The sequence below is a fragment of the Elaeis guineensis genome, chromosome 1 (genome assembly GCF_000442705.2).
Source record: "Elaeis guineensis isolate ETL-2024a chromosome 1, EG11, whole genome shotgun sequence".
In the NCBI taxonomy this organism is placed as follows: Eukaryota; Viridiplantae; Streptophyta; class Magnoliopsida; order Arecales; family Arecaceae; genus Elaeis; species Elaeis guineensis.
Genome location: NC_025993.2, coordinates 27,769,117 through 27,794,719, shown reverse-complemented (window position 1 = coordinate 27,794,719; position 25,603 = coordinate 27,769,117). Strand labels below are relative to the sequence as shown.

Below are 25,603 nucleotides of genomic sequence, written 5' to 3'. Positions count from 1 at the left end.
AATTTATTCATGAAATTAGATTTTTTAAAAGATGTTAGCACCATAAATTATCAAAAATATCTAAAATAAATATAAAAATATACCACTTATCACACCTTCAACTAAAATTTTGCTCATCCTCGAGAAAGAAAGAATTTTGAATTAAGTACTATTTAACTTAAAATTTTGAATTTCACCAGATAATTTTAAAAAGGACACTAATGTTCAGTAGAGTGAGTGAGGTATGTCATTGGAGTATTAATACTAATTAATATGAAAATTAAACTAAAAATACTAAACTTTTTTGAATTTTTTCTAAATTATCCCTACCTTTATTTCTAAATCATTAACTTTCATATGGAAAGTATATTGTTACTTTTATCCTTCATTTATTAATTTTTTTTTTTAATATTGTACTGCTATTGAGTGTCTTAACCCTTAACTTTCTGTTTGATCCATATAGCAGTTTTCAGTCAATGACTCTCAAACTAAATGGCTTTAGGGCACTAAGTATAGAATATCCTTCGACTTACTTACTCGAATCAAACAGCTAGAGTAAAAACTAGCCTTACAATAAAGTTTTTTTATCCTTCATACTTTTAACGTGAAACTCAATACTTGCTTAGGTAAAGAGGCCAGTTACTCATTATGAAGTACTTGAAATTTTTTTTTTTTTTTTTTAAATATGAAGAAACATATAGTTATCCTACACAAGTTTATAAGAAGTAAACTCTTCTTTGTGCTGGTAGCAAAATTTAGAAATCTCAAAGAAAACTTGTTTAAGTTCTAAATTTAACTCTTTATTGAGTTTTTTTAATACTTGATCCTCAATATCTCACAAACTCTCTAGTTTGTACATCAATTTTTTTTAAAAATACTTAGTTTAACTCGATTTTTAAGTTAATCAGATGCTTAAATACTAAATACTAACTTACTTGAGGATTTAAAATTTAAAAATTTTTATTATTCTCCTCCCCAACTTAATCGACATTGTCCTCAATGGAGTAGGAAAAATGAAGAGTGCATACAAAAATAAAAGAAAAAGAGAGATATCACCTGATCCAGAAGTCTTCTCAAAATTGATTTTCCTCTCAACTTAGCTAATATTATCTTCAATTTTTATAAAAGATATAAGCAAGACTCGATTAACCTAAACAAAATGCAAAAGAAAGCAAAAGCAAAAGTAAAAGCTGGGTTGCCTTCCAAAAATGCTAAGTTTATCGTTTTCAGCCAGACTATGCCGATTCTCTCACCTACTCCATGTCAAATATTGGATTGATAAATTTCAATAATTTTAGATTACAATCTCAGAAAGATGGTCTATAATAAATTTTAATATTTTATTACCAATCTTCAGAAAGTATTGTACATCCCGTTCTTAATTGTAGTAAGATAATTTACAAACCCATTCACAGACCCTTATTTGTTGAGAATTTTTTCTATTTTTCTTCTAAAATGCTCATGAATTGAGTTTTTGGGTTAGGAGTTGAGTTTGAAGCAATGGGTGCTGAAAGGGTATCACTTGATTTTAAATATGCATACTTAGATATGATCAAAGATGACTTCAGTTCTTGAGGAGGTGATTCTAAAGTGGAAGAACCAGCTTTTAGGACTAAAGAAAATGGAACCTTGGTGAATATTCTCAGGTAACTCATCTGCTCTCTTCTCTTTATCACTTAGATCAGTATCAGTACTGGGCTCAGGTTCTTAATTGGGTTAGTCTCAGTACGAATCTCTTATTCTAAATTTCTTTTTGGCTAGCATTAGTACTAGCCTCTTTCCCTGATCTTGGTATGGATCATTAAGAATCCTATCACTTCTAAGCTCAGAGATTACTTTATTATTTTCAAATTAAAGATTCTTAGGTGGGACACTAGATTGATAACTAGGTCCAGGTGGTTGATGGATGGATGGGTCATTTTTGAAATTCGATATTGGTTGATTGATAATTGATCTAGTTCTCTTCTCATGGTAGACTCAGCTAATTGACCTATTTGTACTTCTAGTTGGTGAGAGATTGCTATTGGATCATAATCATTTGTTGAAGTTGGCTAAACCTATCGTCGACTAGAGGGGTCTATTGAAGAAGTGGGTATGACGGCTGATTGTAATAGGATGGCTGGATAGGCTGACTAGGCTGACCTCTATTATAGGCATAATTCTGGTATTAGAGCCTATCTTGAAAGTTCTATACAGAAGAAATTTGGGTCTGGCCCAAGTCTGTTGGGGTCTCCAAGAAAAATTAGGGTGGTTCCTCCAATCTTGATTATATGTGTTTAGAATAGGTCATTGACAGGATTGGAGTAACCTTGGGCAGCCTGAACTTATTCTTGGATGAAAGATAGAAACTGTGCAGCCATGGGATATTCACTCACATGATGGGCTAGGCTAGCACAGATAGAACAAATTTTTGATAATTGGAAGGTTGTATGTATTGCACAGGAGATTATTGACCTAGGGCTAGGCATTTATCTAAGGTCGACTTTATCTAATTTTTGGACTATTTAGATTCAAATCGATCTTAGGACTAGAATCTGAATGTTTGATCCCATAGAATGGTGAAAATATTGATGGGTTATAGTGGAAGGAATAAAATATTCCTTCATCTGCCTAGATGGTTCTCAGAATTTCTAGTCAGTTGATTATTAGATGTAACATGGATTAGCCTTTAATTTTAGAATTAGATTCAACTAGATCAGAAAAAATTATACCGTGCATATACCAGTGCAAACCCTAATGTGCATGGTTCAGATTTTTCTTTTTTTTTTTTTAAGAAGAAGGAGAAAGAAAAGAAGAGGAAGAAAGAGAAAGGTTCTAAAGGTTAGAACCTTGAGAAAACCCTAGACCTAAGGATGAAAAATTAGTTGTGATTAAGTGTTAATTACAATCAAGTTAGCAGACAATTAAACCTAGACACCTATGGGTTTCTTAGACCTAACAGTTTGATATAGAGTGGCTGGGCCTAGATGCAAGTTGGGTCTATTCTCACTTCCTTCAACTAGCTAGGTAAGAGGTGGGGTCATGGGGGTCCCCCATTGCTTGCCTTAGACACCAATTGGATTGGCTAGGTAAGCTAATGAAATCAATTAAATAACTATGAATCCACTTAGGCTGACTTTGTAACCTCTTGCCTTAGACACCAATTTCAGGGATGAGTCCAAACTTACTTTATACTTGACTTCACCACAATACTCAAACTAAACTCAATTGATCTTAGGGGCCAACTCTACTGAATTTTAATTAGGTTTGGGTTAATGCGGGATGTTGGTTGGTTGTTTTTGGGCTAAGAAAGATGATAAAATCTTCATCTTATCTTATTAATCGTGTTACCCTTAAGTTGATTTGAGATGAATATGCACAACCAATTTCAAACAAGGAGTTCTATGCAACTAAATTAAATACATGAAATTAATCCAACTTGAAAACTTATCTTGTCTCTAGTGATCACCCAAAGTAAATCTAAGATGATGAATGTTTCTAAATAATTAAGTTTCTACTCTTGTCATACTATTTTTATTAGATTTATGTGGGTAATTTTAGATTAATTTGAAAAAAAATAATTAATACTAAAAAAATAGTTAGGTTTGGGTTAGGATTGATCTCACCAAATTGAAGTGTTTTACCCTTCTTTCCTTCTTTTTTTTCTACAAAAAAAAAGTTAGTAAGTTATATTCATAAAAAATCAAAAAAATCAAACATTAAAATTGGTGCCTTTTCCGACAATGGTGCCAAAATTGATAGGTTTGCGATGTTGTCATTAGGAACCGTGATTATCAATCTAATTCTAACTTCAATAAAGATTAAAAATATATAGAGAGTAGCGAGTCGGGTCGAATCCACAGAGAAGGAAGATTTTGATTTGAAATCTTTAATTTTATAAAAAGAAAATAAAATTTTGAAGTAATTTAAGTCAGAAAATAAAAATTAAAATTATGAAAAATAAATTCGATACTAAGATCTACTATTTAGATCCTAGCTTCACTCTTACAATAAAAATAAATAATAGAAACTTAAAGTGCATAAAATAAATTGATACTAAGATCTACTAACTAGATCCTAGCATCTAATTGTAAAAAAATAAAAGACAGAAATTTAAAGTACAAAAAAATAAATTTTATATTAATTAAAATTAAATTTAAGTATAAAAAGTTTTAAAAAAAATAATAAAATAAAATAAAATTATAACAAAGATCTAAAATTGATCGGCACAGGAAGATGATTGATGACCTCTCCTTCTTCCATCGTACTCCATAGAGCGAACTGGCTTTTCTTCTTCTTCCCCTTGGATCTCAAACCTCTCTAATTTTTTTTCTTGCTTTTTTATTGATTTTTTCTTTTCCTCACTCTTATTTCTAATCTCCTATTTATAAATAAATTTATTATCTTTTTCTGGTACAAAAAGAGTCCTAAAATCCTAAAAAATCGTATTATACTCAATAAATTAATTCTAGCCGTTAGATCTTCAATGGACCACTCAGATCAGCCCAAAAAATAGTTGTTTAAATCCTTATCAGGGTCGGGATATTCTCAGCCATCAGATCAGTCTCAGATTTGATCTGGGCCATTGATCAGTGCTCAATTATTCCTATTCAAAGTCGGAAACCACCATAGCCGTCGGATCTCGCTTCAGATGAAATCTAGACCATCGATCAGTGCAAATTTCTTTTGCTCGCCCGTGAACCATACCATGGACCATGAAACATTTCTTATGGATCGTGCCCTTGAATCTGTGGACCGAACGGCTGGTCCACCGTACACTGAAGGCTATAAATTTTGCTTTTTAGGGTATTTTTGCTTGATTTTTGCTCTGATTTTTATCTAAAAAATTAGAAAAAATATGCATTAAATTTTTTAATAATTCTTCTATATTTTGATACTTAAATTTTTATTTAAATCAATACCTATTTTTCATAAATATGCTCTAACTTTATTTTTTTTAAAATTATTTATTTTTGTAAGAAAATATAATTTATTCATGAAATTAGATTTTTTTAAAAGATATTAGCACATAAATTACTAAAAATATCTAAAATAAATATAAAAATATATCACTTATCACACCCTCCAATTTAAACTTTGCTCATCCTTGAGTAAAGAAAGAATTTAAAATTAAGCATCATTTAACTTAAAATTTTAAATTTTACCAAATAATTTTAAAAAAAGCCACTGATGTTCAGTAGAGTGTGAGTGAGGTATGTCATTGGAGTATTAATACTAATCAATATGAAAGTTAAACTAAGAATACTAAATTTTTTTAAATTTTTTCTAAATTATTCCTACCTTTATCTTCAAATCATTAACTTTCATATGGACAAGTATATTGTTACTTCCATCCTTCATTTATTGAAATTTTTTTTTTAATATTGTACTGCTATTGAGTGTCTTAACTCCTTAAGCTTTCTGTTTGACCTATGTAGTAAATTTTCAGCCAATGACTCCCAAATCAGATGGCTTTAGGACACTAGGTATAGAATACCCCTCAGACTTATTTACTCGAATCAAATAAGCTACAAGTTAAAACTGACTTTACAATAAAGCTTCTTTATCCTTTATACATTTTGACGTGAAACTCAATGCTTGCTTAGGTAAAGAGGCCCGATTACTCAGCATGAAGTACTTAAATTTTTTTTTAAATTTTTTTTTCAATATGAAGAAATGTATAGTTATCCTACATAAGCCCATAAGAAGTAAACTCTCCTTTGATGCTGGTAGAAAAATTTAGAAATACTCAAAGAAAATTTGTTTAAGTTCTAAACTTAACTCTTTATTGAGTTTTCTTAATACTTGATCCCTCAATATCTCACAAACTCTCTAGTCTGTACATCAATTTTTTTTAAAAATACTTAGTTTAACTCAATTCTTAAGTGCAATCAGGTACTTAAATACTAAATACTAACTTACTTGAGGACGTTAAAAATTTAAAATTTTTTATTATTCTTCCCTCCAACTTAATCGATATTGTCTATAATGGAGTAAGAAAAATGAAGGGTGCATATAAAAAAAAAAAAAAAAAGAAGAGATGTCACCTGATCCAGAAGTCTTCTCAAAATTGGTTCTCCCCCAACTTAGTCAATATTATCTTTAAATTCCTACAAAAGACATGAAGCAAAACTTGATTAACTTAAATAAAATACAAAAGAAAGCAAAAGCAAAAGCTGGATTGCCTCTCAGAAAGCACTAAGTTTATCATCTTCAGCCAGACCATACCGATTCTCTCACCTATCTCATGTCAAATATTGGATTGACAAATTCTAATAGTTTTGGATTGCCAATCTCAAGAAGATAACCTATAATAAATTTTAATATTTTATTATCAATCTTCAGAAAGTATTGCACATCTTCATTCTTAATTGTAGTAAGATAATTCACAAACCCATTCACAGATATTTGTTTGTTGAGAATTTCTCTTATTTATTCTTCTAAAATACTCATGAATTGAGTTTTTGGGTTAGGAGTTGAGTTTGAAGTAATAGGTGCTGAAAGGATATCACTTGATTTTAAATATGCATACTTAGATGTGATCAAAGATGACTTCAGTTCTGGAGAAGGTGATTCTAAAGTGGAAAAACCAGCTTCTAGAGCTGAAGAAAATTGAACTCTTGGTAAATATATCTTGAGTAACTCATCCACTCTCTTCTCTTTATCACTTAGATCAATATCAGTACTAAGCTCAGGTTCTTCTATTGGGTTAGTCTCAGTACTAATCTCCTCTTCTAAATTTTTTTTTTGGCTAGCATCAGTACTAGCCTCTTTCATCTGATCTTGGTATGGGTCCTTAAGAATTCTATCACTTCTAAGCTCAGAGATTACTTTATTATTTTTAAATTGAAGATTTTTAGGTGGGACATTGGATTGATGACTAGATCCTGGTGGTTGGTGGATGGATGGGTCATTTTTGAAATTCGATATTGGTTGGCTTGATAATTGATCTAGTTCTTTCCTCATGGTAGACTCAGCTAATTAACCTATTTATACTTCTAACCTGACGAGGGATTACTGTTGGGTTATAATTATTTGTTGAAGTTGGCTAAACCTATCGTCGGCTAGAGGGATCTGTTAAGGAGGTGGGTATAATGGTTGATTGTAATAGGATGGCTGGGTAGGCTGACTAGGCTGACCTCTATTATAGGCATAATTCTGATATTGGGGCCTATCTTAAAAATTCTGTACAGAAAAAATTTGGGTATGGGCCTGAGTCTGTTAGGGTCTCCAAGAAAAATTAAAGTAGTTCCTCCAATCTTGGTTATATATGTTTGAGAATAGGTCATTGACAGGATTGGAGTAACCTTGGGCAGCTTGAACTTGTTCTTGGATGAAAGGTGAAAATTGTGCAGCCGTGAGACATTCACTCACATGATGGGCTGAGCTAGCACAGATAGAATAAATTTTTTGATAATTAGAAGGTTGTGTGTATTGCACAGGAGATTGTTGACCTAGAGCTAAGCATTTATCTATAAAAAGGTCGACTTTATCTAATTTTTGGGCTATCAAGTTCAAATCGATCTTAACTAGAATCTGAATATTTGATCCTATAGAATGATGAAAATATTGATGGGTTATAGGTGGAAGGAATAAAATATTTCTTCATCTGCCTAACTGGTTCTCAGGATTTCTAGCCAATTGATTATTAGGTATAACATGGATCAGCCATTTAATTTTAGAATTAGATTCAACTAGATCAAAAAAAATTATACCATGCAATACCAGTGCAAACCCTAACATGTGTGGTTCAGATTTTTTTTTTTTTTTTTTAAGAAGAAGGAAAAAGAAAAGAAGAGGAAGAAAGAGAGAGGTTCTAAATGTGAGAATCTTAAGAAAGCCCTAGACCTAAGGATGAAAGATTAGTTGTGATTAAGTGTTAATTGCAATCAAGTTAGAAGATAATTAAACCTTGACACCTATGGGTTTCTTAGACCTAATAGTTCGATATAGAGTGGGTGGGTCTAGATGCAAGTTGGGTCTGTTCTCACTTTCTTCAACTAGCCAGGTAAGAGGTGGGGTCGTGGGGGTCCTCCCGTTGCTTGCCTTAGACACTAATTGGATTAGCCAGATAAGCTAACAGAACCAATTAAATAATCACGAATCCACTTAGGCTGAGCCTTTGTAACCTCTTGCTTTAGTCATCAATTTCAGAGGTGAGTCCAAACTTACTTTACACTTGACTTTACCACAATACTCAAACTAAACTCAATTGATCCTAGGGGCCAACGTCTACTGAATTTTAATTAGGTTTGGATTAATTCAGGATGCTGGTTGGTTATTTTTGAGCTAAGAAAGGGTGATAAAATCCTCCCCTTATCTTATTAATGGGTGTTGCCCTTAAGTTGATTTGAGATGAATATGCACAACCAATTTTAAATAAGGAGTTCTATGTAACTAAATTAGATGTATGAAATTAATCAAACTTGAAAGCTTATCTTGTCTCCAGTGATCATCCGAAGTAAATCTAAGATGATGAATGCTTCTAAATAATTAAGTTTCTACTCTTATCATGCAATTTTTATTAGGTTTATGTGGGTAAATTTTAGGTTAATTTGAAAAAAATAATAATTAATACTAAAAAAATAGTTAGGTTTAGGGTTAGGATTGATCTCACCAAATTGAAGTGTTTTACCCGTCTTTTCTTCTTTTTTTTCTACAAAAAGAAAAAAAAAATTCAAAAAAGTTATTAAATTATATTCACAAAAAAATCAAAAAAATCAAATATTAAAATTGTTGCCTTCTCCGGCAACGGCGTCAAAAATTGATAGGTTCGCGATGTTGTCATTAGGACACCGTGATTATCAATCTAATTTTGAAATAAAAATTAAAAATATGTAGAGAGTAGCGAGTCGGGTCGAATCCATAAAGAAGGTAAAATTTTAATTTGAAATCTTTGATTTTATAAAAAAAAAATTTGAAGAAAGTAATTTAAGTCAAAAAATAAAAATAAAAATTATAAAAAATAGATCCGATACTAAGATCTACTGTTTAGATTCTAGCTTCTACTTGCAATAAAAATAAATAACAAAAATTTAAAGTGCATAAAATAAATTGATACTAAGATCTACTAACTAGATCCTATCATCTAATTACAAAAAAATAAAAGATAAAAATTTAAAGTGCAAGAAAATAAATTTTATATTAATTAAAATTTAAATTTAAATATAAAAATTTTAAAAAATAATAAAATAAAATAAAATTATAATAAAAATCTAAAGTTGATCGGCACAGCCTCATCGGAAAGATAGTTGATGACCTCTCCTTCTTCCGTCGTACTTCATAGAGCTAACTAGCTTTTCTTCTTCTTCCCCTTGGATCTCTAAACCTCTCTAATTTTTTTTATTTTTTTATTTTTTTTACTAATTTTTTTTCTCCTCACTCTTATTTTCATATCTCCTATTTATAAGTGAATTTTTTACCTTTTTCTGATCACAAAAGGAGTCCTAAAACCCTTAGAAATCGTATTATACTTGTATAAATTAATTCTGGCTGTTAGATCTTCAATGGACCACTCAGATCAGCCCAAAAAATAGTTGTTTAAATCTTTATCAGGGTCGGAGACATTCTCAACCATTGGATCAGGACTCAGATTTAATCTGGGCTATTGATCAACGCTCAATTATTCCTATTTAAAGTCGGAAACCACCACAGTCGTCGGATCACGCATCAGATGAAATCTGGACCATTGATCAGCGCAAATTTCTTCCACTCACCCGTAAACCACATCGTGGATTGTCAAACATTTCCTGTGGACTGCGCCCTTGAATCCGTGGACCAAGCGGTCGGTCCACCTGCACTAAAGGCTATAAATTTTATTTTTTAGGATATTTTTGCTCGATTTTCGCTCTGATTTTTGCCTGAAAAATTAAAAAAATATATATGCATTAAATTTTTCAATAATTCTTCAACATTTTGATGTTTAAATTTTTAAATAAATCAATATCTATTTTTCATAAATATACTCTAACTTTCTATTTTTCTAAAATTATTTATTTTTGCAAGAAAATTTTATTTTTTAAAGATGTTAGCACCATAAATTATCAAAAATATCTAAAATAAATGTAGAAATATACCACTTATCAGTTCACAAATGATTTTTGAAACTGTTTCGAATCGACCGGTTTGGGGCGTACCAAATCATACCGGTGGAGAATCGAAACGGTTCCGACGGAGAAAACGGCACACACCGATGTCAGGGAAGAAAGAGAGGGAAATAGAGGTAGAGAGAGGAAAGGAAGAGAGAGGAAGATGCCGTCGAAAGCTGGCGGTGGCCCTCTTCGGCCATTGGAAGGTGGCGGAAGCTGCCGTGGCTCGATTCGCCTGATGGGGCTGTCACAACGAACGAGAAAGAGAGAGAGAGGGGGAAGACCATCGGAGATGGGAGGATGGGATGGCGGAGAGATCGCTGGAGGTCTCTGAGTGACCGCCATAGCCATTGGATGGTAAAAGCGGCACAGGCGGCATCGCGGCTTTGGAACAAGGGTTGTCACCCCTGTCATGCATTGGTCCTTTTTTTAAAATGGAGATGACCAGTGAAGCCAGCAAATAGTTTGCCGGCTTCACTGTTTAAATTTCTTTTTAAAAAGTTTGCCGGCTTCACTGTTTAAATTATTTTTAAAAAAAATTAAAATCAGTGAAGTTGGCAATCGGATTGCCTGTTTTATTTTTTTGAATGAAAAAAAAAATAAAAACAGTGAAGCCGGTAAATGGTTTGCCGGTTTTACTTAAGTTTCAGTTTTTAAAAAAAATCCATGAATGCGGTGCCGCATGCGTGGACTGCGCCATCTGGCAGCTACGACAGTCAGTCGGAGGCCATCTGACGGCCCCTTCAACTCCTCCCTCCTTTTCTTTCTTCCTCCCTCTCTCTATTTCTCTTTCTCTCTCTTTTCTTCTCTCGGTTCTTTTCCTTTGCCTTCATTGGTTCATGCTGGTCCGGTACGGTACGGAGCTACATCGTACTGTGCCGTCGGCTGACCGGGATGGCCATCGGTACCGACACAGCAAACTTTGGTCCTCTAATCTTGTTTACGAAAAGGAAAAGCCCTGTAATCTTGAGAAATCACTCTATGATTATGTTATTTATCTTATCTGCAACTGAAATAGATATCCATGTTTAGGATCTTCTCTTTCTCCACTTTTCTCAAGATGACATATAGGGATGAACAACATGTATCACCTCTTGAGACCTTTTCAGGAATGTCTGGCTATGGACAATCCTCTCTTCTCTACTCCCATTTAGACTTGAAGCAAACTTGAAAGACTCCTACTTATCAAAGGTGAACATGCAGTTCAGCCTGCTTATCAAGTAGGATCTTGAGGGTGATGTAATTACTGGCGAAACAGGGTGACTGTTGGCTTTAGTATCTCCTCATAAGTGCCAAGACCTAGTTATGATTAAATCATGATTAAACCTTGAGATGGCTTTTTCCTGCTCGACCACTGCTTTTACATGCCTCAAACTCTTGATGTTTTTGGTTTTAGATCAAGGTGTTGCGCTACACATGGAATTTACAGATATGGCCTCTATCTCATTAGTTCCTCCTCTGCCCTTTTGTGGGTAACTCCTATTTGTGATAACCTGCACTACATATTTTCATCTACGTAAGTCCTCACCTTCTCTATCAGCTTTAAAATGTATCGATGGTCCTTGATATGCCTTGCAACCACCAACTTATGGAATAAGACCATGTGTTGACAGTTGTTGTGGACGGGCATCGGGGGCATCGAGCCCGAAAGTCCCATACCGGAAGTTTACAAAAGAGACTACTGCTTAAGTATTGCCAGCCTCCCTCTCCCACGTGAGGCGCCTTTTGCGGGGCAAAACCATGAGGGGCGGGGTGTTGACCGGGTCAAAGGCTCGGGCCCCGTTCCAGAGCGGACAATACCTCACGGTCGGTGAGGGGCGATGGGTTGGTACGACTTGGGCAGTAGATCTCAACAGTGGCGCCGTCTGTGGGAACCCGTCCCCGATCCGCGCAGTAGTCTCCTTTGCAGGGGGGCTTCTGTTGTGGACGGGCATCGGGGGCATCGAGCCCGAAAGTCCCATACCGGAAGTTTACAAAAGAGACTACTGCTTAAGTATTGCCAGCCTCCCTCTCCCACGTGAGGCGCCTTTTGCGGGGCAAAACCGTGAGGGGCGGGGTGTTGACCGGGTCAAAGGCTCGGGGCCCATTCCAGAGCGGACAATACCTCACGGTCGGTGAGGGGCGATGGGTTGGTACGACTTGGGCAGTAGATCTCAACAGTTCGATCGATGCTCGGCTGCTGGAGGTTTTCGACGAACGTCCGACCCAAAGAGTCGTAGGCCGACGTTGCCAATCTGGAGAGAGCGTCGGCACGAGCATTCTCCGACCTGGGGATGTGGGAGATCTCGAAATACTCGAGGCGGGCCACGAGATCCTTTACCTTTCGAAGATACTTGATCATGGTCGGATCTCGCGCCTCGAAGTCGCCCTTGACCTGCCCCACGATCAGCTGAGAGTCGGAGAATGCCCGGAGGCTGTCGATGCCCAGTTCCCTCGCCATCCTCAAGCCAGCGAGAAGTGCCTCGTATTCGGCTTGATTGTTGGAGGCCTTGAAGTCGAACCGGAGGGCGTATTCAGTAACCACCCCATCCGAATTCGTGAGCAGGAGCCCGGCCCCGCTTCCGTGAGCGTTGGAGGCTCCGTCGATGTGGAGTACCCAGGTGGAGATCGGGTCTGGCTCAGAGACCGTTTCTCGTCCTGGGTCTTCAGTTACCGACCCTGGGTCGGTAGTCGGGCATTCGGCGACGAAGTCGGCCAAGACCTGAGCTTTCAGGGCAGGCCTTGGTCGGTATTGGATGTCGAACTCGCTAAGCTTCATTGCCCACTTAGCGAGTCGTCCGGATGTGTCGGGTCGGCGCAGTACGGCCCTCAGGGGCTGGTTGGTGAGTACCACGATGGCGTGGGCCTGGAAGTATGGTCGAAGTCGTTGTGCGGAGACGGTCAAGGCGAAAATCATCTTCTCCGTCTCCGAATATCTGGCTTCCGCGCCGTGGAGCACTTTGCTGATGTAGTAGATGGGCTGGTGAGTTCGGCACTCGTTTTCCCGAACGAGCACCGAACTGATCGCCTCGGGAGACGTGGCCAAGTAGAGATACAAGGTCTCCCCGACCTGCGGCTTTACGAGCAGCGGCGGGGAAGCCAAGTACCTTTTCAGATCTTCGAAAGCCTGTTCGCACTCATCCGACCAAGAGAAGCCGTTCGCCCGTCGCAGGGTCTTGAAGAACAGGAGGCACCTTTCAACCGACCGGGAGATGAATCGGCTAAGAGCGACGATTCTTCCGTTCAGCTGTTGGACCTCCTTCTTGGTGTTCAGATGGTGCATGTCGAGGATGGCCTTTATTTTCTCAGGATTGGCCTCGATCCCTCTCTGAGAAACGAGGAATCCGAGGAACTTCCCTGAGGTCACCCCGAAGGCACATTTAGTCGGGTTGAGCTTCATTCGGTGCCGACGTAGGGTGCGGAAGGTCTCCTCGAGATCCCGAACATGGTCCGGGACTTGCGCACTTTTCACCAGCATGTCGTCCACATACACTTCCATGTTGCGTCCGATTTGGTCTTTGAAGACCTTATTAACGAGTCGCTGGTAGGTGGCGCCAGCGTTCTTCAGTCCGAAGGGCATCACCCTGTAACAGTAGAGGCCCTTGGGAGTCACGAACGCAGTGTGCTCCTCGTCTTCAGGCGCTATCCGAATCTGGTTGTATCCGGCGAAGGCATCCATGAAGCTGAGCAGTCGGAACCCGGACGTCGCATCCACCAGCTGATCGATCTTCGAAAGTGGGAAGCTGTCCTTCGGGCAGGCTCGGTTGAGGTCGGTGTAGTCGATGCAGATCCTCCACTTCCCGTTGGCTTTTTTGACCATGACGACGTTGGCGAGCCAATCGGGATACGTGGATTCTCGGATGAAGCCTGCTTCGAGCAGCTTGTCCACTTCTTCGTCGATGGCCTTCTGCCTTTCTGGGGCGAAGGACCTCTTCTTCTGCCTCACCGGCTTCATCGTCGGGTCGATGTTGAGTCGGTGAGTTATTGTTTCAGGAGGGATGCCCGACATATCTGCTGCTGACCAAGCAAATATGTCGGCATTGGCCATCAGAAGCTCCGCTAGTCGTCGTTGTTCGGGGTCGGGCAATTGGGACCCGACCCAAACTTTTCGATCGGGATCTTCTGCAATCGGGATTGCCACCATCTGTTCGGCTGGCAAACCCCGCTCTTCCTCCTCCCGCTGGTCCATCTTGTCGACTGTCAGAGGATCTTTCGTCCCGTCGCTTTGAGCGGAGATTTGGAAGCACCGTCGGGCGAGCTGTTGATCTCCGCGCATCTCCCCGACTCCATTTTTAGTCGGGAATCGAACAAGGAGATGGTACGTCGAGACGATCGCCTTGAGGGCATTCAGTCCGGGTCGTCCGAGTATGGCGTTGTAGGCCGAAGGAACTTGGACGACCGCGAAAGTTAGGGAGACCGTGCTTTGCCGTGGTTCGGCACCGACCGTTACGGGCAGAGTGATCTCTCCTTCTGTCGTGACGGCATCTCCGGCAAAGCCGATCAATGGCATGGAGACCCTCTTGAGTCGGTCAGTTGACAATCGCATTCGGGAGAAGGTCGAGTAAAACAAAACATTTGTCGAACTTCCATTATCAACAAAAATTCGTTTTACATCATAGTTGGCTATTGTCGCCGACACAACAACAGCATCGTCGTGGGGAGTTTGAATGTCCCGGACGTCTCCCTCCGTGAAGGTAATTACGTCGTCCGGGCGTGGCCTTTTCGTCGGCTCCCCTCCTGCAGACGTCCCCGGGCCCAGCCGCTTGGAGATCATGCTGATGACTCCCGCCGTCGGCTGGTTAGTCGGCGTCTCTTCAGTCGGTCGGGGGCGTCGATCGGCAGTCGGTTGGGTCGGCGGACCCTTCCGGAATTTGCCGAGGTAACCTCGGCGGATGAGATTTTCGATCTCATCCTTCAACTGGACGCACCGCTTGGTGTCGTGGCCGTGGCTCCGATGGAACCGACAGTACTTCCGACGGTCGAGGCCCTTTGCCTTCAGAGGCGGAGGCCGTCGCAGGTATTCCTCTCCCTCGATCTCCATCAAAATCTGCGCACGGGGAGTGGAGAGAGGAGTATAAGAATCGTACCTGGAGCGTGCCGGCCTCGGAGTCCGTAGCCGGGGCGAACTTTGGATCCGTTGGGGGGGAGAAAGCCGACCATCGGTCGGGGGCCTGCCCGGTTCGGCGGGCTCCCGACCTTTTCTCCGCTTCTCATTCGGGCCTCTGGGCTCGGCCAAGCGTCGGTCGGATGCTCCTTCGTCCGCGCGCATATACTTGTATGCACGCTCCAGTAGTTCGGCGTAAGTCCGGGGGAGGGTCTTGTCGAGGGAATAGGTGAATCTGGACGCCCTTAACCCCCGCTTCATGGCCGAGACAGCCATGTCTTCGTTGAGGTCCCGGACCTCGAGCGTGGCTGCGTTGAATCGCGCCACGAAGTGTCGGAGCGTTTCGTCCTCCCCCTGTTTGAGGGAGAACAGACTGTCTGACGTCCGCGGTGGCTTCCTACTGGTGCTGAAGTGGGCCACGAAGGAGTGCTCGAGCTGCCCGAAGGAATGAATGCTACCCGATCGGTGACCGGAGTACCAAGCCCTGGCAGCTTTGCGGAGTGTGGCGGGGAAGCCGATGCAGAGAAGAGCGTCGGTTGCCCCTTGGATTGTCATGAGAGCTTTGTAGCTCTCGAGGTGGTCGACTGGGTCGGTGGAGCCGTCATATGGCTCCACATGCGGCATTTTGAACCGACTGGCAATCGCCTCGTCGTCGGACCGCCGGGAAGCGTGCTCGCGCACCTGCAAAAATGAGAAGTCCACTGACCGGAGGCAGCTCCGGCGGGGACCCTCCGACGGTCAAGTCAGAGAGGTGACTGGGCAACAGTGAAATGCAGACAGAGAGCTCTTAGAGGGAGAGAGAGGGAGAGTGGAGCAAGCCTGAGTTTTTGGGAGAGACGGAGCGGATCGATCCCTTGCACTGTTGCCTTCCCCGGTATATATAGTAGAGTAGGTATGGCGCCGTCATTAATGGTGCGGACAAGTGAGGAACTGTCAACTCACTGTAGATTGTCAGAGTTGCCGTGAATATGTCACATCGCCATGCGGCTGTCCAATCACCAGGGTTGACTATGCCCTGTGCGGGACAATGCCTCCGGGTAGCCGTGTCGCATGTCCGTGTCAGAGCTGACAATGTCTGGTGACCGTACGGTGGTTGGTGGAGTCGGTCGACCCTAGGTCGGTGGCCAGCAGAGTGGCGTCGGACTCCTCCGTCGGTCGGTGAGCTTCATGTGGGTCGGCTACCAGACCTCTGGGTTTAGTCGGTCGGGATTGATACGCCCGACGTATCCCCGATCGGGAATGGACCGTGGGATGGCCGTAGTCAGCCGCTGATGGCGTCCGTCGGCCTGTCGCCCGACCGACGATCGGCCAGTCAGAGTCGTCCGTCGGGCCGTTGGTTAGTCGGTCGGGCCGCCAGCCGGTCGGGCCATCCGACAGTCGGTCGGTTGGTCGGTGGATATCCCCCAACAGTTGCCCCCCTCCACTCCTAAGTCGGGTGGAGAGCTGGCCGATGCCCTCATTCGGGTAGCGAGCCCGGACGACTGGGAGTGGATTTGTCGCATGTGCAGATCCGACCGTACCGCCGGCTGATCCGTTGTCAGACACCTCACGAATTCCAAGTGATCCGGGTGTCTAGTCGATGTCAGACATCACGTCGGCGTCAGATGTCAGACGCCACGTCTTGTCGTCGTCAGTCGTTACGTCGGTGTCAGAAGATCGGGTGCCGGACGATACGGCGTTAGTCGATCGGATATCCGGCGCCGATCGTGGAAGAGAGGGCCACTGTCAGGCGTCCCATCGGGAACGCGAATCGGCGTGGGTGATTGAATGCAGGGCCGCGCACCGCGTGCCACGTGTCAAGGTGGTTGGCCGGCGCCCCCTCCGGCATTTAATGCGGGCGGTGCGGCCGTCCCGGGGAGGGGCGCGCCGAATCTTCCGCCAACGGGCGGGCGCCACGCGTCGCGCATCTGTAGGTCTCCGGTCGGCGTGGAAGGATCTCGGCCGTCGGTCGGCCCTATATATATAGGACCTCCCGGACCCTGACCCACATTTGCAACATTTCGCTGGGGAAACTCTGTCCGGGCGATTTTTCAGTCGTCGCGGGCAGAGCTCTTCTTTGCCTGCGGAGGGTCCATTCGGTTCGTGGTCCCCCTTTTCCTTCTTCCTTCCTTTCTTCTCTTTCTCCTTCTTTCGGTCCCTGCATAATGACCAGGAAACCGACTCAGGGAGCTCGGTCGGGGAACCCGACCGACGACTCCCGATCGACTCCGGAAGATGAGGTCTCCTCGCTTTCGGGGCCGAACGTCGATCAGCTTCGGGAGCACCATCGCGTCCCGGAGCAGTTTCGGCTCTCCGCTCCAGGGGCCGGTGGTCGGGTCAACAACCCTCTGCCTGGCGATCTGGCGCTGTACGTTGAAGACCTTCGCACGGGTCTTCGACTTCCGATTCCGGAGTTCGTCCGGAATCTGCTTGATTACTACGGACTCTGTCCGGCGCAACTGGCGCCGAACTCTGTTCGGTTAATCATTTCTTTCACGCTGTTGTGTCAGCTCTTGCCGACCAACCCCCGTGTTTCACTCTTCCGGGCCTTCTTTGTGCTCCGACCCCACCCTAAAGCAACTGTTGAGATCTACTGTTGAGATCTACTGCCCAAGTCGTACCAACCCATCGCCCCTCACCGACCGTGAGGTATTGTCCGCTCTGGAACGGGGCCCGAGCCTTTGACCCGGTCAACACCCCGCCCCTCACGATTTTGCCCCGCAAAAGGCGCCTCACGTGGGAGAGGGAGGCTGGCAATACTTAAGCAGTAGTCTCTTTTGTAAACTTCCGGTATGGGACTTTCGGGCTCGATGCCCCCGATGCCCGTCCACAACAGAAGCCCCCCTGCAAAGGAGACTACTGCGCGGATCGGGGACGGGTTCCCACAGACGGCGCCACTGTTGAGATCTACTGCCCAAGTCGTACCAACCCATCGCCCCTCACCGACCGTGAGGTATTGTCCGCTCTGGAACGGGGCCCGAGCCTTTGACCCGATCAACACCCCGCCCCTCACGGTTTTGCCCCGCAAAAGGCGCCTCACGTGGGAGAGGGAGGCTGGCAATACTTAAGCAGTAGTCTCTTTTGTAAACTTCCGGTATGGGACTTTCGGGCTTGATGCCCCCGATGCCCGTCCACAACAACAGTAAATGAGGAAGTTGATTGATCTCATCCTTGTTGGGCTAGTCCATGTTAGACATATCTATGATCCCATAATTCTTAGAAGTGCCTGTTTGAATTGATCTAATTGCTTATATCATTCACTATGGCTTTTAGATACTTGTGGGAGATCTCATAGAGTGTAAGAGGTGACACAGCAGTCCCTTTCGTCTAAATCATGCCGACCGTGGTTTGAAAATAAGTTGTTCTTGCTGGAAGTTGGGCGATGTGACTAAAATGGAACCAGCTGGATATGGCATGACCCATCTTTACGAATCGTTTTCATCTAAATCATGTTGAACATGGTTGGAGAATAGGGGTTTCTCACTGCAAGTTGGGGGATGTGACTAAAATGGAAGCACCTACGCATGGCATGAGCAATCTCCTTCTTCTTGATCCATCTCATTAAACTAGGTAGCCTGTGGATCCATTTCTAACAATCACCGTTGGCCAATTGGTCTTGCCTTTTCCCTTCCCCATGAAAATACTTTCAGCAAGAATGCAAGAGTTGCTGGGCTCAATTCTTGCTGAACCGAGGACTCAGCCGTATGATAGACTGCGGTTCAAAGTTGGAATTGGATGTGCTATGCCAAAAAAATTGTTCGAGGCATGTACCGCCCTTGGTTCACACCAACCCAATCAATTCAGGAACATTTTTATCATCTTGTTTTATCTCCCTTTCTTCACTTCTTTGGTGGCAAAAACTAGTAGGGGCTCTTTCTATTTTGGAAAGGCTTGGGATTTGTCATTTTGCAGCTGAAAATGGCCACAATGGCTTCAAATATCACTTCATCCAGGGTGGCTCCTCCTCCTCCTCCTCCCTCCCTCTCTCTCACTCTCTACTCTTCGAGAATCGTGATTTGATTGATAAGCATTAGGGAAAATCTGTCAAAATTTGGTCTATGTATGACTTGTAGTGATAACACCAGGATTTTGGGCATTTTGGGTTTCAAATCTAAAACCTACTCCCAGAAATCCTTTTAATTTGAAGCTAATTCGAGCAAATGGTGTTTGTTAGGGTTGACTTCTGGAATGACTTATTCAATAATGCTACTGGATTATTTCTTTGAATTATAATTTCTTTTATGATTAATTTGCTGGAATAATAGTTTTAGAATAATAAATACGTAAAATTTGGGGAAATACCGGGTTTGCACTTGTATGTTCACATGCTACCTATTGGGTTACTTTGGACATGCTCGGGTTTCTTGTAAGCTAAGGCCCAAAAATTAAACTAATTTAAATTAAGCCAGGTGAGAATGCATCCATTTCGTTTGATTGTTTATATGATGTACATATAGGACTAGTCTATGAAATGCCTCAAATAAATAATTTTCAAGATGATTTATAATTTTGAAAATCAGTAGAATTTATTATTTATAAACACCAAAAGTTTTATATTTTTGGAAAAGTTATACATGCCGTTGCTAGCTAATTATCCACTATTTTTTGAGTTCAATAGTGCATTTTATTTGCAATGAACATTTTTATTTGTTTTGAATTTGAAAAAGCAGTTTGAAAATATTGAAATTTTCCTATTTTTGAAAAGTTATATAGGAACTTTTTGACTATTGTGAATTGATTACTGAGACAGATGGTGTATTTTTTGAAACCAATTTTTTTTTTTAATTTTATGTTTAATTATATATGTTTAAAAATTAAAACTAAATAATGGATAAAAGAAAGACAAGTCGATGCACCTTTGCACATATCACTTGACTACATAGGCAAAGTGCATGAATTGACCTTGCGTTTCTGCTATTTTTGGAAAAGTTCATTAGAGATTCAAAATATCATAAAAAATGGATAAGTTATGGCCTGTCCTCGTTGGCCATCAAAGAATTTTTTTATTGATATTTTGAATTTTCAAGATTTGTTATCAATCGGGCAGAAATGCAAGTTCATTTCCCATGCTACTCCTGTTCACCCAAGTTATGTCACATATGTATTATCTTCCCTTTTTAGTGATTTAGTTATTAATTTTAAACATATATTTCTATTAATTAATACAAATATTATTGAAAAAAAAAAATTTTAATATGCCACTGATCTCAAAAATTAGTGTATACTGATCTAACACTTCAATTATATTTTTTAAAATATAAAATTGCTTGTACTTTTATAAATAAATTAATTCAAAATTATTTTTAGAATTCTAAGTAACTATGAAAATTAATTTTGATAAGATCTTTTACAATTGACCCTTTATGTACAACATCTAAAAAATCAACTTGAATAGGTGTATTTTCATTTCGATCATTATAATATTGTGTTTAATTTTTGGGTCTAGGCTTGGGTAAAACTCAAGAATATCCAACTAGACCCCATTATTTGGCGAAAAAAATTTTAGGATGTCCACGTCACAAGTGCAAACATGCTATAATTTTTCCTGAATTTTACCTATTTATTATTTGAAGATTTAAAAAATTTAAATGTACATTATTAGACTAAGCCATTTCCTACATCATATCGAAAAGGAAACCCAGACAAGCACCATTTTCTCGAGTTAATTTCAGATAAAAAGATCTTCAAATGTAGGTTTTGGAAATCCGGATTAGGCCTAAAACCCTTGATATCCTTATGATTGAACTCGGATTCCAGCATGAATCAAAGCAGCAAATAATATTTAGATACTTGAAGTGCAAAATTGTCTATGTCTACTACAAAATGGCAGGTTTAAGCCTTTCCCAGCCAGGTGATCTCTCTCATTGGTGTTTATCACCAATGAAATAAAGAAGGGAGAAGGAAATGAATGATAAAAGGTTCCTGAGCTCTGGTAAACTATTCTGTATTTGCTTGTTTAAAAAGAATCTCTCTCTAAAAAAAAAGGAATGGCTAATTACATGGAAAAGCCTTCTATTAATGAGGTATAGCCAGCAATTTCTATTTATCTGTTGTAGAATCAATGGTTGATCAATTCCCTATGTCATTTAGATTTGACTATTTTGATTTGTAAAGTAAATAAATCAAGAATGTAACCATCAATTATTTGAAATTATAGGATTCAATATTGATAACCATTGGGATTATTGAAGATACTTGGACATATTTATCCCATGCACAAATAAATAAGCACATTATGATTTATTTGATTTTCAAAAAAATAAGTTAAAATCTTATTTGGTTTTTGCACAAATGGTGGCTCAATATTGTAGCCATTAATAAAATCTTCGATTTTGGCAAATTAGAACTTGAAATCCGTCATAGTTGTATAGTAATCCCTACTTTTCACAAATTCTTGTAAAGTACACCTTTTATACAAACAGATTCGTTCCGCTAGTTTTCATTAATTGAACCTTAGTTGAGGTTAACTAAGGTTCTCGAAGGGCAAAAATGCCTTTAGTTTAATTGAAAATTAGCCTCAAGACAGCTTCTTCTCCCTCAGCCCACTTGCTTGGCCGATAGGGGACCAATGGTGAAGGGGCACAAGTTTAAGAGTCAATTAATTGTGAGGACTAGGGCAAAAATGTGCAAAACATGTAAATTTGATACCATTTGGAGAATATAAGCAGAGTATTCCATTATTATCTAGTTAATTTAACTTGAGGATATATAAGCAATAAATTATAAGATTTCAAGATTAAAATATAAATATAGAAAAGACAAGAATTAGTATTCAAATGTAGAAGAGTTCTGGCACTAATAAACAAAAAACCCTTAGTAGAAGTTATTAATTGTAAAATGTTTAAAATCCTAAAAATATTCAAAAGAATGATCTATATTTTGTACTTTTTTTAGACAAAATACAATGTATATCAAGATGGGGATTTAATTTGCTTAAAGGGCAATTCCTTGATTTCCTTGCAAGTAAAAAAATTTCATAGTGGGATTAATTTGATATATCCCTCTTTCCATTTAGCAAAAGTAAAAAATCTTAACTTTATTCACCTGAAAAATTTGAATTCTTGGACTTCTTCAATTGGAGGTGCATGAAACAGTGATCCAGATTATCAAATTACCATGACCCTCTTAGATTTTTTCTATACAAGGTGATTGATCAAAAATCTTTTAGGTAATTGTCATCATTTGCTCTTATGATCAAAGACTTTGCCTTCGGCAAGATCAACTACTTTGTCCCTTTTAGTAAAGACAAATGAAGGAGATACAATTTGTCTCTATGAAGTGATTAAAATGATGGCATGACTTGAAACGGAAAAGATGCTTTGAAGATGTATGAAAGCAGAAATTCAAAGATCTGACACAAAGCTAGAGATGCAATCCGGAAATAAATCCATCTGAAATCCACCCTTGCCTTTAAAATAGAGGCAAGCTGTCTTAAAGAGGTGTCAGTTTAGAGGTAAGAGTATAGAGTGTGGAAGCATGACTGTGGTGCGCTTGTAAATGGTTTTTGAAGAGTGTGCTTGAGAGTGTGTTGTACTGTGCTTTCTGAAAGCTTCTTGTTCTTCTGTTATACAAGAATTATCTTAAATCTTTTGTTATATTATTTACAAAGTATTTCCTCTATTGCTGTTTGATGATGGCACTTCATTTTGTTTTGTTTTTGGAAATTACCTTCTGCTTTTATTTATCACCAAATCTCTAGCAGATAAGAAGAATCTGGTTTATCTTGGCAAATTTTATTTTTGCAATTCAGGGTGTGGGAATCTCTTTCAGCTACGACATGTTGGAGATCATTAGTTGTTATGCATGGAGGCTACTGCCTTCTTCAAATTGGAATTGCAGCTGAATCTCTAACAGAAGTTGGTCAAGCAGTGGCTGTTGAAGTGCATAAATTGATTCAAAGTCCAGTTTATAGAAGTGTCATCGAATCTAGAAAATGTAGATATCATACCAATGTTCTGTTGTGGTTAATTTGCTTTTAATTTGGACCGCACAATACTTATTTCTTTTTCCTTTTTTTTGAACATAAAAAACATCAACCATCATCAATCAGAGAGGGAGGCACATCGAGATCTCTGACCAATTCCTTGATACGTGTAATGCCCCATTGAGTCCTCAGCAAACAAGCTAACCTGACAGCAAGAGGTTGGTGCTCAAAGAAGGGTCTTGATCCCATTATCAGAGGTTTTATCTTACAGCAATCATGAAATCTAGAAGAGCATAAGTAGCTCCATCCAATGCCTACGAGTACATATTAGTGGAGTCTGATGGCTCTATGTAGAGTCTATGGGGTGCTCTTGTGAATTCAGGTGTGGTGCTTTCAAGCTTTGAGAACTGATGAAGAAAGGACAAGGTATGAAAGAAGCATCAGGAGCATCAGCTAGCAGTTGAGTTGGCTCGAGCTCTGAGAGAGCCGGCTCGAATAGTGGACAGAGAGCTATATTTTTGACATTAGTAGATGACACAACTGTCGAGCTAGCTCGACTATAGATGGAGCTGGCTCAGTCGACTTGAATCCTGAGAGAGTCAGCTCTGACAGCAGAATAGAAAAGAAGTCTTTTCTCCCTAATTGCTCTCTCTCTCTCTCTCTCATGTTTCTCCTCTCTTCTTACTTATGCCTAGGGTTCTTCTAGGCTTGATCTGATCCATCAAAAAACTTTTTCTTCCATCCTTGCTGCTATTTTCGTGATCTACGATCAGCAAGAAAAGATCTGATCCTGACAATAATTAGTATTAGAGCTCTGGTGTTAGATCTTGTTGGTGCAAAAATCCGCTTGCGCCGGAGAAGCTGGAGTCGGGGAAGTCGCGGTCGCCGTCGGGACCTGCAAAGGAAGTCTAAACCGGAGGTGGGGTTGCTCCGGCAAGACCCTCCGACGCTCAAGTCAGTTCTCTGCCTCAACAAGAATGGAGTGCTCGAACGGAGAATTTAGCAGAGTTTTGGTATGAAAAATGAGCTTATAGAATAACGTATCTGGGTCTCCCTTTTTATAGACGAGGGAGGTAACAGATTGATGGCGACGTTTGTAACCGCCTAGTAGTGGGCTGCCCAGGGTCAGGCGGGATTTGCTGCGAAGAGTAGTGGAGTAGATCTGTGGCCATCACTGGGGCGTGCCACGTGGAATCTGCCGCGGGAAGTGGGGCGCGGATGCTGTCGCATCTTGCCAGCGGATGGAAGAATCATGCGATATCCGTTGCAGGAGGTGGAGCAGGATCGCAGCCGTTTATCGTGGCCTGTCAGGTAGTAATGGAGCCGCGTGGGCGTGGGATCCGTCGTAGGGAGTGGAGCAGTGTTGCGACCGTTACTGCGGCCTGTCAGGGAGTGATGGAGCTGCGCGGAGTCCGTCGCAGGAAGTGGAGCAGGATCGTGGCCGTGATTGTGGCCTGGGAGTGCAGATCTGCTGGCTGAAGCTCGACAGCGGTCGGAGTCTGGCCCCCGTAGGGGTCCGGGCAGAGTCCTCCTTGCGATTGGGGTCGTGGGTGGAGCCCGGCTCCCGTGGGAGTCCGGGTGAATCCCCTGCAATCTAAATCAGATACAGAGTCCGGCTCCCGTAGGAGTCCGGACATGGCTTACCAGCAGCTGACGTTGTGGACGGAGCCCGGTTCCCGTAGGAGTCCGGGTGGAGTCCACTTGAGGTTGTAGTTGTTGGCGGAGTCCGGCTCCTGTAGGAGTCCGGATGCAGTCTGTCTGCAGCTATTGGAGTTGTTGGCGGAGTCCGGCTCCCGTAGGAGTCCGGACGGAGTCCGGTTGCGGTTGATGTTGTCGGCGGAGTCCGGCTCCCGTAGGAGTCCGGACGAAGGCTGCTTACTGCTGTTGGAGTTGAGGACGAAGTCTGGCTCCTGTTGGAGTCCGGGCAGAGTCCGCTTGCGGTTGACGTTGTCGACGGAGTCCGGCTCCTGTAGGAGTCCGGACGGAGTCCGGACACAGTCTGTCTGTAGCCGTCGGAGTTGAGGATGGATTCTGGCTCCCGTAGGAGTCCGGACAGGGGCTTACCAGCGGTTGGAGTTGAGGACGGAGTCCGGCTCCCGTAGGAGTCCGGGCGGAGTCCACTTGAGGTTGCAGTTGTTGGCGGAGTCCGGCTCCCGTAGGAGTCCGGATGCAGTCTGTCTGCAGTTATTGGAGTTGTTGGCGGAGTCCGGCTCCCGTAGGAGTCCGGACGAAGGCTGCTTGTAGCTGTTGGAGTTGAGGGCGAAGCCCGGCTCCTGTTGGAGTCCGGGCGGAGTCCGCTTGCAGTTGACGTTATCGGTGGAGTCCGGCTCCCGTAGGAGTCCGGACGGAGTCCGGACACAGTCTGTCTGTAGCCGTCGGAGTTGAGGATGGAGTCTGGCTCCCGTAGGAGTCCGGATGAAGTCTCCCTGCAATTAGAGTCAAAAGAGAGATCCGGCTCCCGTAGGAGTCCGGACATGGGCTTACCAGCGGTTGGAGTTGAGGACGGAGTCCGGCTCCCGTAGGAGTCCGGGCGGAGTCCACTTGAGGTTGTAGTTGTTGGCAGAGTCCGGC

General features: G+C 41.6%; 1 long non-coding RNA gene across 1 annotated transcript in view; it reads left to right on the top strand.

The window, feature by feature from the left end:
* The window catches only part of LOC140854717 (uncharacterized), a 29,349-nt gene extending 6,313 nt beyond the window's left edge, over positions 1-23,036 (top strand). The window contains exon 4 of the long non-coding RNA XR_012137894.1: positions 22,859-23,036. This is a non-coding gene — a long non-coding RNA (uncharacterized lncRNA). The remainder of the gene's footprint in view (positions 1-22,858) is intronic.
* Positions 23,037-25,603: the final 2,567 nt, after the last annotated feature.